The 14,282-nt window shown below is 34.0% G+C and overlaps 1 long non-coding RNA gene across 1 annotated transcript; it reads right to left on the reverse strand.

Moving 5' to 3' along the window:
* Window positions 1-912: 912 nt before the first annotated feature.
* Window positions 913-11,305, reverse strand: LOC148164370 (uncharacterized). The gene is made up of 3 exons (XR_015768253.1): window positions 11,233-11,305; window positions 10,165-10,267; window positions 913-978 (listed from the first exon to the last, which is right to left on the reverse strand). It is a non-coding gene; the product is annotated as an uncharacterized LOC148164370 (long non-coding RNA).
* Window positions 11,306-14,282: the final 2,977 nt, after the last annotated feature.

Raw genomic sequence — 14,282 nt, forward strand, 5'->3', positions numbered from 1 at the left:
TTTATATTCATTTTTGTCTATCTAGAATCTTTAAAAGACTGTGGTGATTTATAATTTAAAATATTTTTATATAACAGGTTAATTTAAAAATAAGAGCTTAGCAACTAAATGAACAAACACAGGACATAATTACATGAGGAACCACAGATGAGAAAATTACTAAAAGTGAGTATTATTATTAACCATGAGCTTATGAGCAACCAAGACAAAAAGGGAAATGATATATTTTAATCATTTGGCAAAGTTAAATACGCTATGAAAGACAGAAACCTTTATTAAATAAGCCCTAAATTACAATGAAAACTAACATGGATCCTTACATATTAAGGAATATATAATTATATAGGTTGTCTCAAAAGATCCAGTAGCCTTGCTAAGTTTCAAACAAAGACAAGCTGAGTAGGGTAAGAAAAAACTACTGGCTTCAGATTCAAACAGCATCTGAATAAAGTCTGAATCCTGTTCCATCACTTACTGCTTGTATAACCATGGGCAAGTCACTTAACCTCTCTGAACAAGGGTTTCCTGATCTCTGAACATGGGTTTCCTGATCTCTAAAAGAGAACTATGACTGAAGGAATTAGACATTTCATAAAGTATCTAGCATAAATAAGTTCTTTACTTTAAAAGAATGTTTATTTATTATAATGGCACATAATCAATAAACATAAGGTCAATGTAAACTATGTGAACAATGACAGACTAGAGTTTCTACTTCTAGATTAAAGGACATGGTGCTTTTTTTTTTATTACCATATAATTATTTTTAATGTCCAGCGTTTGTAATACAAGGCCAGAGCTCTCTCCCCAACTCAAGTTTATAGATTTTTGATTTGCTTGTGAGGCCAAAAGGGATATTTCTTCTTGTCTAATTTGGTTTCTGGGAGGATTTCATTCAGGTCCTCAATGATCATCTGATCAAATGGAATTATGTTCTTCATCTTCTCCAGCTTGTTCTTCATATTCCTCAATCCTGGCCTTTGAGAGAGACAAAAACTCAACATAACTTTTCACATCATCTTTTTATTCAGCATGTACCTGGACAGTATATTCATCCTCCAGCACAGGAAACTTCCGGGCATTAAACTTTTTCTCAAAGTCATCTACCAAGCCAGGCTTCACCACACTGGCTTTGTAGTAAGTCCCAGTCGATAACAGGTAGATTCTCAGGGACAGCAGCCAATATGGAGGTTAGGGTCTTATTATGGGATTTCAGGGAGTTAAGAAGGCCCTTCTGGTTGTGGGGTATGATCTCCCCAAAAGCTACCCAATAAATGGTCTTTAGAGCAAGTTTTTGCCCAGCTATCTTGAGATCCTTCACCAACCCTGGTGGCCCAGCAGGACATAGTGCCTTAAAAATAGTCAATTCCACAGTACCAATGAACTAAAATATGAAAAATTTCCAAAACTGTTCTTGGAAATCTCTAAAAAACAATATCAAAGTAATATGAATTATTTAATTGAAGAGAAAGTTGACAATTTTAGACCTTGAGATAGAAGGTTTATGTAATAAAAGTTTACATAAGGCAAGCCAGTAAAACTGGGCTTTTATTAAATGGGTTTGTCTTTGGGTTAACCACCACTTTTTGTCTCTTTTCTAAGCATTAACAATAATCAGTATACATGAAAGTAGAGTCCATTTGTAGTTTTGCATGCTGTTCTTTTCCAATGCTAGCACTTAAAGAACATTCAATTAATAATTCTTAATAAGCAAATGGCTATCAGCTACTACCTCTGAAATTGAAAGTTTTCACTTCAAGGAAGTTGCCTAATATGTTCTGTGATGACAGTCTGATAGCTTGACCCCAGGCATTTTTGTGACTTACGACATAAATATTTTTTAAAAAGGCCAACTGTGATGTTTAATTTTATATGTCAACTTGGTTATACTTTATATAGTACCCAGTTATTTAACAAAACACGAATCCATGTGTTGTTATGAAAGTATTCTGTAGATGTTGCTACCATCTACCATCAGTTGACTTTAAAGAACAGACTTTATCCTCAAAAATATGGGTGTGCCTCATCTCATAATTTGAAGGCTTTAAGAGCAAAACCTGATGGTTGTGGACAAGAAGATATTCTGCCTCCAGCCTGCAGAATTATCTCCTAGGTTTCCAGCCTGCCCTGCAGAATTTAGACTTGCCAGTCCGCACAAGTGGGTGAGCCACTTTCTTAAAATAGATCATAAATACACATGTGTATATGTATAATACTATATGTATCTTATTGGTTCTGTTTCTCTAGGGAAGCCTGACTGATCCACCAACAAAAGTGAATGATGTTTTTGAGGCTTTAAAGTACTAAGAAGACACCAAAAGTAGAACACACCAAATGATACTATATATTGCTTTCAACCTTTAGTTTTAACTAAAACAAAAGGCTTTTTCTTTGATACCAATCCTAGATTACAGATCCCAACCAACATATATCCCATTTAACATTCATGTCCTTTGAGCCTTTTTGCATAATAACATAGAGATTTCTCAGAATCAAAACTATGTATCATTAAATCCAATTAAAAAGGGATTCTAAAACAGAATTCTTTAAAGATTATCCATAACATCAACAACATAGACAACTGAAATCATATAGAATGTACTTATGCCATATTAGTAATAAAAACTAAGATAGCATAATTGTGTACTCCATACCTATAAATCTGTAGTTCCACCTGTTAGCATATGCCTAAGGAAGAGAAATAGCTTATCAAATCCAGGCAAATGAAGGATTTAACCAAAAACACCCAATACTATTTACTTATTTATCTTTAAAGATCTTATTTTTAAGTAATCTCTACACCCAACACGGGGCTCGAACTCACAATCCTGAGATCAAGAGTTGCATGCTCTATCAACTGAGCCAGCCAGGTGCACCTCCAAAACTATTTAAAAACTCACTTTATATCACCAAAATAGAAAATATCATTTTTAGCATTAAAACTAGAATAGGTACACCAATGTAATGTTGGTATCGAGAAATGCAGTATATTTATGTAACCTGAGACCGTGGACCATGTTACAAAAGTGCTCATTTTATTGTCATGTATATTTTGCAGGGTAAGGGAAGGAGAATAAATATCAAGTGTTAAAGTATAAACTGTGGAACACAAGCCTTTGGCTGATTTTATTTATCCTGGACATTTTAACCCCTTTATACACTTACTGAGAAAGACAAATACCAGAAATTCCTTCTTGAATATTTTCCTTCAGTTTTTCCATAATCTCCAGATACTCCCATTCCCTCTCACAATGATTATCCTAATGCTAAACTGTTCAAAGGAAGCAATTAAGGGAAGCAATCAGGTTGTACATCACAAAATGGAGACAATCTAGCAATTTCTTTTATTTAAACACAAAAAAAATGATCAAAAAATTCAGTACATTTCTGTGGCCTGAAAACCTATTTTTTGTCTCCTCCTTTCTACCCTCATCTTCTTCTATTCCCAAGTCCTATTGCCCGGTCACAGCAACAAAAGCCCATTTTATCATATATTGTCACCTCAATCCGTGTGAAGAAATAATGCTGATCCAAATGTACAGCTATGTCGAAGAAGTAAAAAGTCAAGCCAGCCTGGAAAATGGCAGCATTTTATGACCCCAGTTTTAGTTTATGGTCATTTCACAAAATCTACTGAAGTTATAAAAAACTTAAAGTTTTTTCTGTAATTAATAAATTGATCCTCTGTCTCTCCATTTCTAATTCCTTAATTCCAATCCTACCAGGGTGGTTTATATTGCTAAAAATATCTATGGAGGATTAATCTTTTAGTCATAATTTTTAAAATGGATGTAATAATTGATTATATATATATAATTCACTGCCTAATCAGAAATAAAATTTTAATCCCATAAAAGATGTTTAATAGCAATTTTATAGTTAAAATAATTAATGGTTAGGGGATTAAAAATTAAATTTTAAGGTGGCTAAAGCATAAATTCAAAAACTTTAGACAATTTTAAAGAGAACAAAACATTAAAAAGCTTATAATTGTGTTTCTAAAATTATGTGTAATTACACATTGCTATCCTACATTTTCATATAAATTAATATAGATGGATATCATTCAAAAAAATTTTGTAAAACATTTTTAAAGACAATGGAAGGACAATAAAACAATTTTTACAACTGAATAGCCATAAAATAATTTTTAGTTATAATATAAAGAAATCTTATTCATAAAAGAAAACAAAGAAAGTTGAAGGCAGTGGAATGCTGAAATACTAATTACTCTCCTTTTACATAGGGAAAAAGTATGGCAGTACAATTCTGTGACTGTTATATACGCAAAGCTTCCACTAACTTTGATGATTTTGTCTTCATAAGAAACAAAGAATTGCTTTTACCTATGTAAAAAATTACATATGTAATTTTTTTTATTAGTAAGAGGACCTCATAACACCGTTAAACAAATGGGGGGCTCTACATTCCAATGCCTGACAATTTTCAACAAAGGAACTTCACTTTTGCTAAGACAATGACTGAAACCTGCACAAGATTCTCAAATTTTGAATATATCACATTAAGGAACACCCATTTTATTTTCAATTGCTTGAGTTGCTTGATATTGGGTTGGGATGGGATTAAAGCAAATGCAGTTGTACTACAGGAATTTTCTGCCACCCAACTGCCAGTGAAGTAATGCATAAAGAATTATTATTAAGTCAAAAGAGAAGAGAATGCATTTGAAAGCAGAATTTACCCCCCTGATTAAGTTTTACGAATGGAAAGATCAAGATTCAGGTCACTATGGACCCTTTTCCCAACTCAGAAAGAGACTCTCTTTATTAATAACCATTATTAAAGTATGCATCATGGCCTCATTACAAATTAGGTATTTAGGAAAAATTGCATTTCCTTCAAAGAAAAATGTTAAAAACGTACAATTCCTTCATCACTCATTTTTAAATACTAAGGAAAGATATGCAACTGTTTTTGTAACCTAGTCTCAAGCAACTGCCCAAGAAGCCTACAGAACTGATATCAACAGGAGTTTTATGCCTAACGGAAAATCAGTCTACAGATTTATCTTAATCTCAAAAATAATGTCATCACTGAGATACAAAAGTAGGGATTACACTGTGTTGTTAAAATGTTAGCAACTGCACTTCATTTTTTGAAAAGGCAATATAGTTTTCTTAAAATAGAGTTGATTATATCTCTTATCACTTTTATAAGAATTTGATATATCACAAAGCATAAGAGTTACAGCATGTGCCAACTATCAACCAGAAAAAATGAACCTGATTCATAATTCACTTTAAGAATGTCTAGTTAGTCAATCAAATGATTTGTAATCATGAAGAATGCCAGAAATGTAGTGAATAATGAGCTAGTGTAAAATCCCTGGATTTTTTTAGTATTATTTCATTATGTGACTTTTATTGCCATTTTTGATCACTGTTTCTCAGCAGCACACATATTTACTTACAAGTTTCTGACTATTAAAGAGGCTTAAAGGATATACAACTTGAATGACCAGAGTATTTAATGTCTTCCTACAAAATTAAAAGTCTTACTGTTTAGAGCTTGAGCAAAGAAATTTCATTCCGTTCAAACCCCTTGACACTTCCCTAATAATATAAATTATTTAGTGACTATGCTATTTCAACATAGCAAATTTTAATTCAGTATATTTTCTTAAGTTGTTTCTATATAGCCTAAAACAAAGAAACTCGCTTAACAGAATATAGTTAATATCAGAAGCTTAAGCTTCCTTTTACTATCTTCATAGTATAATATTTCCTTAGTTAAAACTAATGTAAGCTGATGGTCAAAGAACATTTGACCTCAAATAAACAAAATATAAACCAACTTGAAATCTGGCATATTACTAAAGCAGTAATATCATACATTAGTGTTTTTCTTTTTTTAAGATTTTATTTATTTATTTGTCAGAGAGAAAGCACAAGCCGGAGAAGTGGCAGGCAGAGCAGGGCAGAGGGAGAAGCAGGCTCCCTCCCGACCAAGGAGCCCGACACAGGACCTAATCCCAGGACCCTGGGATCACGACCCGAGCCGAAGGCAGAAGCTTAATAGACTGAGCCACCCAGGTGTCCCCATTAGTGTTTTTCTAAATGTAGAACTACTAACCTATGTTAGAATTTGTCATTCTGATAATACTAGCCATTATAACCTTTTTAATCAGGATTCCATAACATAAGAGTTACAGTTGCAAAGGAAATGGAACTTTAAATGTAATAATAAGTAGGTTCATTCCTTGATGTATTTTTCCTTATTTTTCAAGCAGAAGGGTCCTTTTCCAACTTTAGACTGATTATAACACCAAAGCACATGTGGATCTCCTTAAAGGAAGTGACAGTCTTTAAGTCAAGACCTATATTATTAAAATATATTATTCATGAAAAAATTCAACTATTGAAATTTCGTGGATAAATTTTCAATAAACGGTTAGTTGCTCAAGATAACAAAACTCCAGACATACACTATACTGACTGTAAGAAGCTAGTATGACTACTGTCAGACCTCAGGAAAGATACTGTTTTTAACACTGAATATTCCCTGATGAGTGTAGTAGCACTCCACCTTAGAAGGCACGTTATCACCATTATCATACCAACTGTGAGGATAACGTTTTCTTTCCTTTATAGTTTAACCATTTGTTTATTCATCCATTTAACAAATGCTTAGTAAGCATCTATATGTACCAGGTATTGTGCTAAAAACTGGGGACATAAAAATGAATTAGACACATAGCCTTTGTACTTGCCATTAAGAAATCTACAGTCTATCTACAGTCTAGTTAGAAAAAGACATATAAATACTATAAGTGCAATAAAATATAAAGGTATATAAATATAAAATATAAGGTTCTAGAATAGAAGTATGCACTAGAAAGGCTCAAAGAAGATAAGGTTCAATGATAGAGGTCAGTAGTTAAAAACGCCTTAAAGAGAAACAAACCTGAATCTTGAATGAAAAGTTGGTACTCAACAGGAACAGAGAAAAGATCATAATGGTAAGAAGAAAAGTATTAATGAAGACAAAAGTGCTGAATACCTAATTATGATAGGATAACTACAAGGTATTCAGGGTTTTTTTTGGGGGGGGTAAGATTTAATTATTTATTTTAGAGAGAGAAAGAGAGAGAGAGCAAGCATGAGGGGGGGTGTGGGAGAGGGAGAGAGAGAATCTCAAGCAGACTCCCTTCTGAGTGTGGAATACCAGCCCCGATCTCACAACCCTGAGATCATGACCTGAGCCAAAATCAAGAGTCAGCCGCTTAAAGAACTGAGCTATCCAAGCGCCCCCAAGCTATTCATTTTAACTGAGGCAGACATGTAAGGAGTACACAAGACACTGGTTGGTAAGGAAGCGGATTGCTGGAGGTAAGCTTGAAGCAATATGCAATGGCCCACTAACAAAAGACCTTGCACGGATGCTAAAGACAACACAATCTGCATCCTAAAGTCCTTCAATGGCTTCTGTCTGTAAAAACAAAAACAAGAAAAAAAAGAAAAAAAATCCATAATGTCTACACAATTTATGCATTTGTCTTTCCTCAACAACGGTCAAACTAACACTTCACACTTTATTACAAATCTGTTAGAGAACTAATATCATCATTTTAGCCTCCCTGTTTTATATGCATATGTAAATAATCCCCCAGAACAAGGGTCTCAGCCTCTAGCAAACTAAAATATTAAACAGCAATTCTACCACCTGAAGAGTGGGGCAGACACTAAAAATACACCAAGTTTTCCCAAGGAAGCAACCTGCAGCACATACACACAACATTAAGTATATGTAATATACTGACGGACTGTCAAAAGTTATGTCCACATAGGGGCGCTTGGGTGGTGCAGTGGGATGAGCGCCCGACTCTTGGTTTTAGCTCAGATTGTGATCTCAGGGTTGTGAGATAAAGCCCCATGTGGAGCTCTACCTTTAGCACGGAGTTGGCTTGAGACTATCTCTGCCCCTCCCCCTGCCCTGCCCCAGTGAGCGTGTGTTCTATCTCTAACATAAATCAATAAATCTTTTTTTTTAAATGTTATGTTCACATAAAGTCACAAAAGCAAATGTTTCAGTCAGATACATTTTGGTGTACCTCAGTCAGTAGTACAAAATCACTGTTAACTAGGCTGACTGCCTCAAAAGTGAAGGAGCCCATTCTCAAGTTGCACATGTAAACCTTTCATACAGCTTAACACCACACTTATAAACAGGAACTTTGAACAGAAGTTCTGAGGTCACATGGTTGAAATCCTGGGTCAGTCACTGGTCAGTGCAAATTATTAAACTGAGTCTTAGTTTCCTTGTCTATAAACCTGGGATAATCATTCCTACCCCACATAACTGTTACAAAGACATAACAAGATATAAAAAGCACTCAGAATAGAGCTGAGCAAATTATTAATTTTAACTAATTTTACCAATTTTAATTAATAACAATTATATATAATAATTATAAGTATTAATTATTTAAGTAGTATTTATCATAATAACTACAATATAAATTATTCTAGTTAAGACAAACTCAAGTTTAGACACTAAATAACTTTGACTTGCACTATAATGTTAAATTTCCAAAGTCTAATCCAGCTGAAAATGTTTGAGGTAGGCTTAACGTGAAAATAATAATACTGAGACAAATCATCTTAAAATAATGTTTTCAAGAAACAAGATTTTTAAAAACACACTGAGTTATGGGGTGCTTGGGTGGATCAGTTGGTTAAGCGTCTGCCTTTGACTCAGGTCATGATCCCAGAGTCCCAGGATCAAGCCCCGCATTGGGCTCCCTGCTAGGTGGGGAGTCTGCTTCTTCCTCTGTCCCTCCCCCTGCCTGTGCTCTCTCACACTCTCTCTCTCTCAAATAAATAAAATCCTTAAAAAAAAAAAAAACCCACACTGAGTTATACTTAATAATTACTTATAAGGCATGGGAAGGGAAAGCCCAATCTTACTACAGAAATATTTGAGTCTTTTTGAGGAAAAAAAATTGTACAATCACTTTTTCATTGAATATAGTGCCATCTTAATTCCTTTTTTAATTTCACGGCCTCTTACAAACCATTTAGTATAGATGGTAAGGCTGGTTATAATGGAACATCATACCTGCAAAGATCCTCTCCCTACAGTTAGACCTTTCTTTTGAAGTCAGTGAGCATCAGCCCCACCAGTCTTTGACTTTGGGATTTGTTTATGCCTCAAAAGAAGAAAAATTAAAAGATAATGATAACATTGAAAAAAGAGGATTACCAATAAAGCAAAACTGTAAAAGAAAATGGACTTCGACAACCTGATAATAGAGATAATTCAAGTGAAAACAACTTGAATAAAGAGGGCCAAAGCAACATCAGCAACTGTATCAAGTTACTTATATATAATGTTATACAAACACACACACATATATATACACATATTTCATGGTTAGGTAGGGCTGGGTCAAGTCACAAATGTAATGAGTAAAGTAAAATGAAGTGATGATTAATAAATATGCACTAAATGATACTGAACTGAACTACGGATTGCTATTAGATACCCTACTACTTCTTGTAATAATATTACACATGTATAGTCATCCACTGTATCTCTGGGACAGCAAGCCTGTGGCAAGCATTAACACTGGCTACCATTTCAAAGACCAAATAATGTATTTGAAAACAGAAGAGTATCTTTACATTGACACTGTAGTTATATATGAAATTTCCTAAAATTCATAATATATTTTAAAATAAATATGTAACATGTGATTCTGATCTAGCCAATATTCAAATAAAAGTCATGAATTATAACTTAGCTAGCATGTATTATATGGAAATAATAACAGAGGTGAGAAAGAATAACTAAATTGGGGTGTGTGGCTGGCTCACTTGGGAAAGCATGTGACTCTTGACCTCGGGGTCATGAGTTCGAGCCCCACATTGGGTGTAGTGATTACTTAAAAATAAATAAACATTTAAAAGAAAGGAAGGGAGAGACCCAAACTACTTTTAGGTATATTCATAAATACCAAATTATTACTTTCATCTCTTTTCATTGTCAGGTTGATTTCTGTGTGAATCTTTACACTCAAATAATAAAGCATAACAGCTCAACATCCCATAAAACAAAGTTCAAACCAAACTGTTGTTTGATAACCCTGAAAACATCAAATAACACTAGCATGATCTTCCCTGTGTGAAGATGACACTAACTCACCTTCAACAGAGATGAGCTTCAAGTTGTTTTTCCACAATGGAGATGAACTTGTTCATCTGGCCAACTCTCTTGCCAAAGCTCCCTGATGAACAACATCTTATATCTGCAAGATGAGTGTTACCAGTGGTCACAGAAAATAACAAAATAAAATTGTTAATATACAAATGAAACCTATGCCTTAGTCCGAAATCACCTTATTTTAATGAACTAAAAATAAGGTCAAAGAAATATATAAATGTTATAATACTTACATACAAAACTGTACGTATATTTACTCCAATACATCACTATATTCTATATATCACTGACGTAAAAATACAAATAAAGCCTGACCTCTATCCTTAAGTAAAACTATTCTCAGCTATCTTACCTAAAAAACAAAGATTGCTTCTGACATATAAAATCAAAAGTGTATAATGAAAATGCTCAAAACATGAAAGCATGCCAACTTTACATCCCTCATCAACAGTAGCAATAACTGAGGAAATTAAGGAATATTTTTGTTAATGTTAGCAACATTCTCAATAACATTAAATACAGCATGACTACAGCCAAAATTACTTTGACATTTCCCAGAATTCTGAAAAATACTTCTATTTTTTATGAAAAAAATACTTTCGTTACTAGCTACAGTGTTTATTCATGTTAATACAGAGGGTTGTAATTAAACATTCCTGATATGGAATTTTATCGATTGCCAGTTGAATCTGGTTAAACATTACCTGAAGACACAGTTTTTAAGTAGAAGTAAACTTGATGTTATGTGCCTCTTTATCATTTAAGAGAATAAAAATTAGATTAATATCTATTAAAAATCAGTAAGGAACTATTTACAACTAGATACAATTCAAACCAAATCACAATGAAGGCACTCACTATTCAGGGGTTCTGTGAGCAGGTATAAGAATAACAAGGCATTATCAACAATCTCAAAGAAATCACAGTATCAGTTTAATTGAAACATTCCACTTCCAGTTCTACATAATTGTTTACAATAAGAAACAGTTAAATTCTAACCTAGCCTCTGCTAGAACAGGAAGGATGAAGTAGAAAAGCAAAGCATCATACCAGAGCATGGTAGCTACCACAGGGATGAGGCTCGGGGGCTCCTCTTTCAAGGGAATATAAAGAAGTTCCAATAGAAACGTTGAGAACATCTGCTACAACCCATGATGTAGGCCCACTGCCACCTGTAAACAAATAAACTTTGTTAATTTAAAGGCTCTATACAAATGTTTCCAGTCACAATCCTGGGGTTATTCTTCTTAACAACTCTTCACTATATTTCTTACCATAATTCCCTAACAACTCACCAAAATTGGAAGTCCTCCATTAGGCTGCAAACTCTTAAAGGTCCTCTTCATTTTAGTTTCCCAATTCCAAAATGCCCAGCAGAATAACTTACAAATTGTAAATGCTTAGTAACTGTTTGATAAGTTGAAATGAACTAGTCAACTTACTCCCTTACCTTCACTCCAAAAATTATCACTTATTCTAGCTATATTCACTATTACTGGCAGGACAGTATTAGATGAAAAGACAAGATTATTTATTCAGCAAACATTTTCCTCAAACATCTACTAGGTACCATGCTAAGTGCTAGAGATACTAGTATAAATAACACATGATCCTTGCCCATTCATAACTCAGTCTATTAAGAAAGATAAAGACGCTGGAATATGATTATACATTAGAAAAAATTAAGAATTATTAATTTTTTAAGTGTGCTCATAGTATTGTGATTATGTAAGAGAACATAAGATTATGTTCTTATTGGGAGATGTGTGTTATAATATTTATGGATGAAGTAGCACAAGATCCGTACCTTACTTTCAAGTGGATCAAACTAAATCTGTGTGTGTGTGTATATATGTAAATATACATATACATACATATTTATAACTGTTGACTCTAAATGGTGGAAATATGGGTGTTCATGTTACTTTCTCTGGTATTTAAATTTTTCACAATAAAAGTGTAGACAAAAAAAAGAAATAAAGACAGTGTACTCTGAAAACTATAAAACACTGATGAAAGTAATTGAAGATGACACAAAGAAATGGAAAGACATTCTATGCTCATGGATTGGAAGAATAAATATTGCTAAATGTCTGTATTACTCAAAGCAATCTACACATTTAATGCAATCCCTATCAAAATACCACTAGCATTTTTTACCGAGCTCAAACAAACATTCCTAAAATTTGTACAGAACCACAAAAGACCCCAGATAGCCAAAGCAATCTTCAAAAAGAAAAGCAAAGTTGGAGGCATCACAATTCAAGTCATATTACAAAGCTGTAGTGATCAAGACACTTTGGTACTGGCACAAAAACAGACACATTGATCAATGGATCAGAATAGAGAACCCAGAAATGGACCCTCAACTCTATGATAAACTAATCTTCAACAAAACAGAAAAGAATATTCAATGGGAAAAAGTCTCTTCAACAAATGGTTGGACAACAACATGCAGAAGAATGAAACTGGACCACTTTCATACACCATACACAAAAATAAATTCAAAATGGATTAAAGACCTAAATGTGAGACAGGAAACCATCAAAATCCTATAGAACACAGGCAGCAACCTCTTTGACATTGGCTGTAGCAACTTCTTACTAGATACATCTCCTGAGGCAAGGGAAACAAAAGCAAAAGTGAACTATTGGGACTTCATTAAGATTAAAAAAAAACTCCTGCACAGTGAAGAAAACAACCAACAGAACAAAAAGGCAACCTTTGGAATGGGAGAAGATATTTGCAAATGACATATCTGATAAAGGGTTAGTACCAAAATCTATAAAGAACTTATCAAACTCAGGGCGCCTGGGTGGCTCAGTTGGTTAAGCATCTGCCTTCGGCTCATGTCATGATCTCAGGATCCTGGGATCAAGCCCCACTTTCGGCTCCCTGTTCAGAGCAGGGAGTCTGCTTCTCCCTCTGCCTGCCACACCCCCTGCTTGTACGCTCTCTCTGTCAAATAAATAAATAAAATCTTAAAAGAAAAAAAGAAAGAACTTATCAAATTCAATACCCAAAGAACAAATAATCCAGTTAAGAAATGGGTAGAAGACATGAACAGACATTTCTCCAAAGAAGACATACAGATGGCTAACAGACACATGAAAGGATGCTCAACATCACTCATCATCAGGGAAATACAAATCAAAACTACAGAGACACCACCTCACACCTGTGAGAATGGCTAAAATGAACAACATAGGAAACAAAAGACACTGGCAAGGATGCAGAAAGGGGAACTGTCTTACATTGTTGGTGGGAATACAAACTGGTGCAGCCACTCTGGAAAACAGTATGGAGGTTCCTCAAAAAGTTAAAAATAGAACTATCCTACAACCCAACAATTGCATTACTAGGTATTTACCCAAAGGATATAAAAATACTGATTTGAAGAAGCAAATCTACCCCAATGTTTATAGCAGCATTATCAACAACAGCCAGATTATGGAAAGAGCCCAACTGTCCACTGACTGATAAATCGATAAAAAAGTTGTGGCCTATGTATGCAATGGAGTATTACTTAGCCATCAAAAAGAATGAAATCTTACCATTTGCAACAATGTGGATGGAGATAGAATGTATTATGCTAAGTAAAATAAGTCAGAGAAAGACAAATACAGTATGATTTTCCTCATGTGGAATTTAAGAAATGAAACAGATGAAGATAAGGGGGGAAAAAGAGAGGCAAACCATAAAACAGACTCTTAACCATAAAGAATAAACAGAGTTGCTGGAGGGAAGGTGGGTAGGGGATGAATTAGATGGGTGATGGGAATTAAGGAGGGTACTTGTTGTGATGAGTGCTCGGTGTTATAGGTAAGTGATGAATCACCAAATTCTACTCCTGAAACTAATATTACACTCTATGTTAACAACTAGAATTTAAATAAACATAAAAAAAAAACAAGAAAGATAAAGATGGAAATTAGTCACTAGCATACCCTGTAATCAATTTATAGCAAGTTTTCCAGAAAGTGCTACAGGTAGTAAAAGAAAGGGAAAACTGGCTTAGAATAAACACTTTAGAGAGGAAATGTCATGTGAAATAAAAAATTAGCAGCTGCTGGACAGACAGACAAAAAGAAAAAAGGCAT

The sequence above is a fragment of the Eumetopias jubatus genome, unplaced genomic scaffold, assembly GCF_037043125.1.
Source record: "Eumetopias jubatus isolate StellerSeaLion01/CBP00866 unplaced genomic scaffold, mEumJub1_p1.0 scaffold_5, whole genome shotgun sequence".
Lineage (NCBI taxonomy): Eukaryota > Metazoa > Chordata > Mammalia > Carnivora > Otariidae > Eumetopias > Eumetopias jubatus.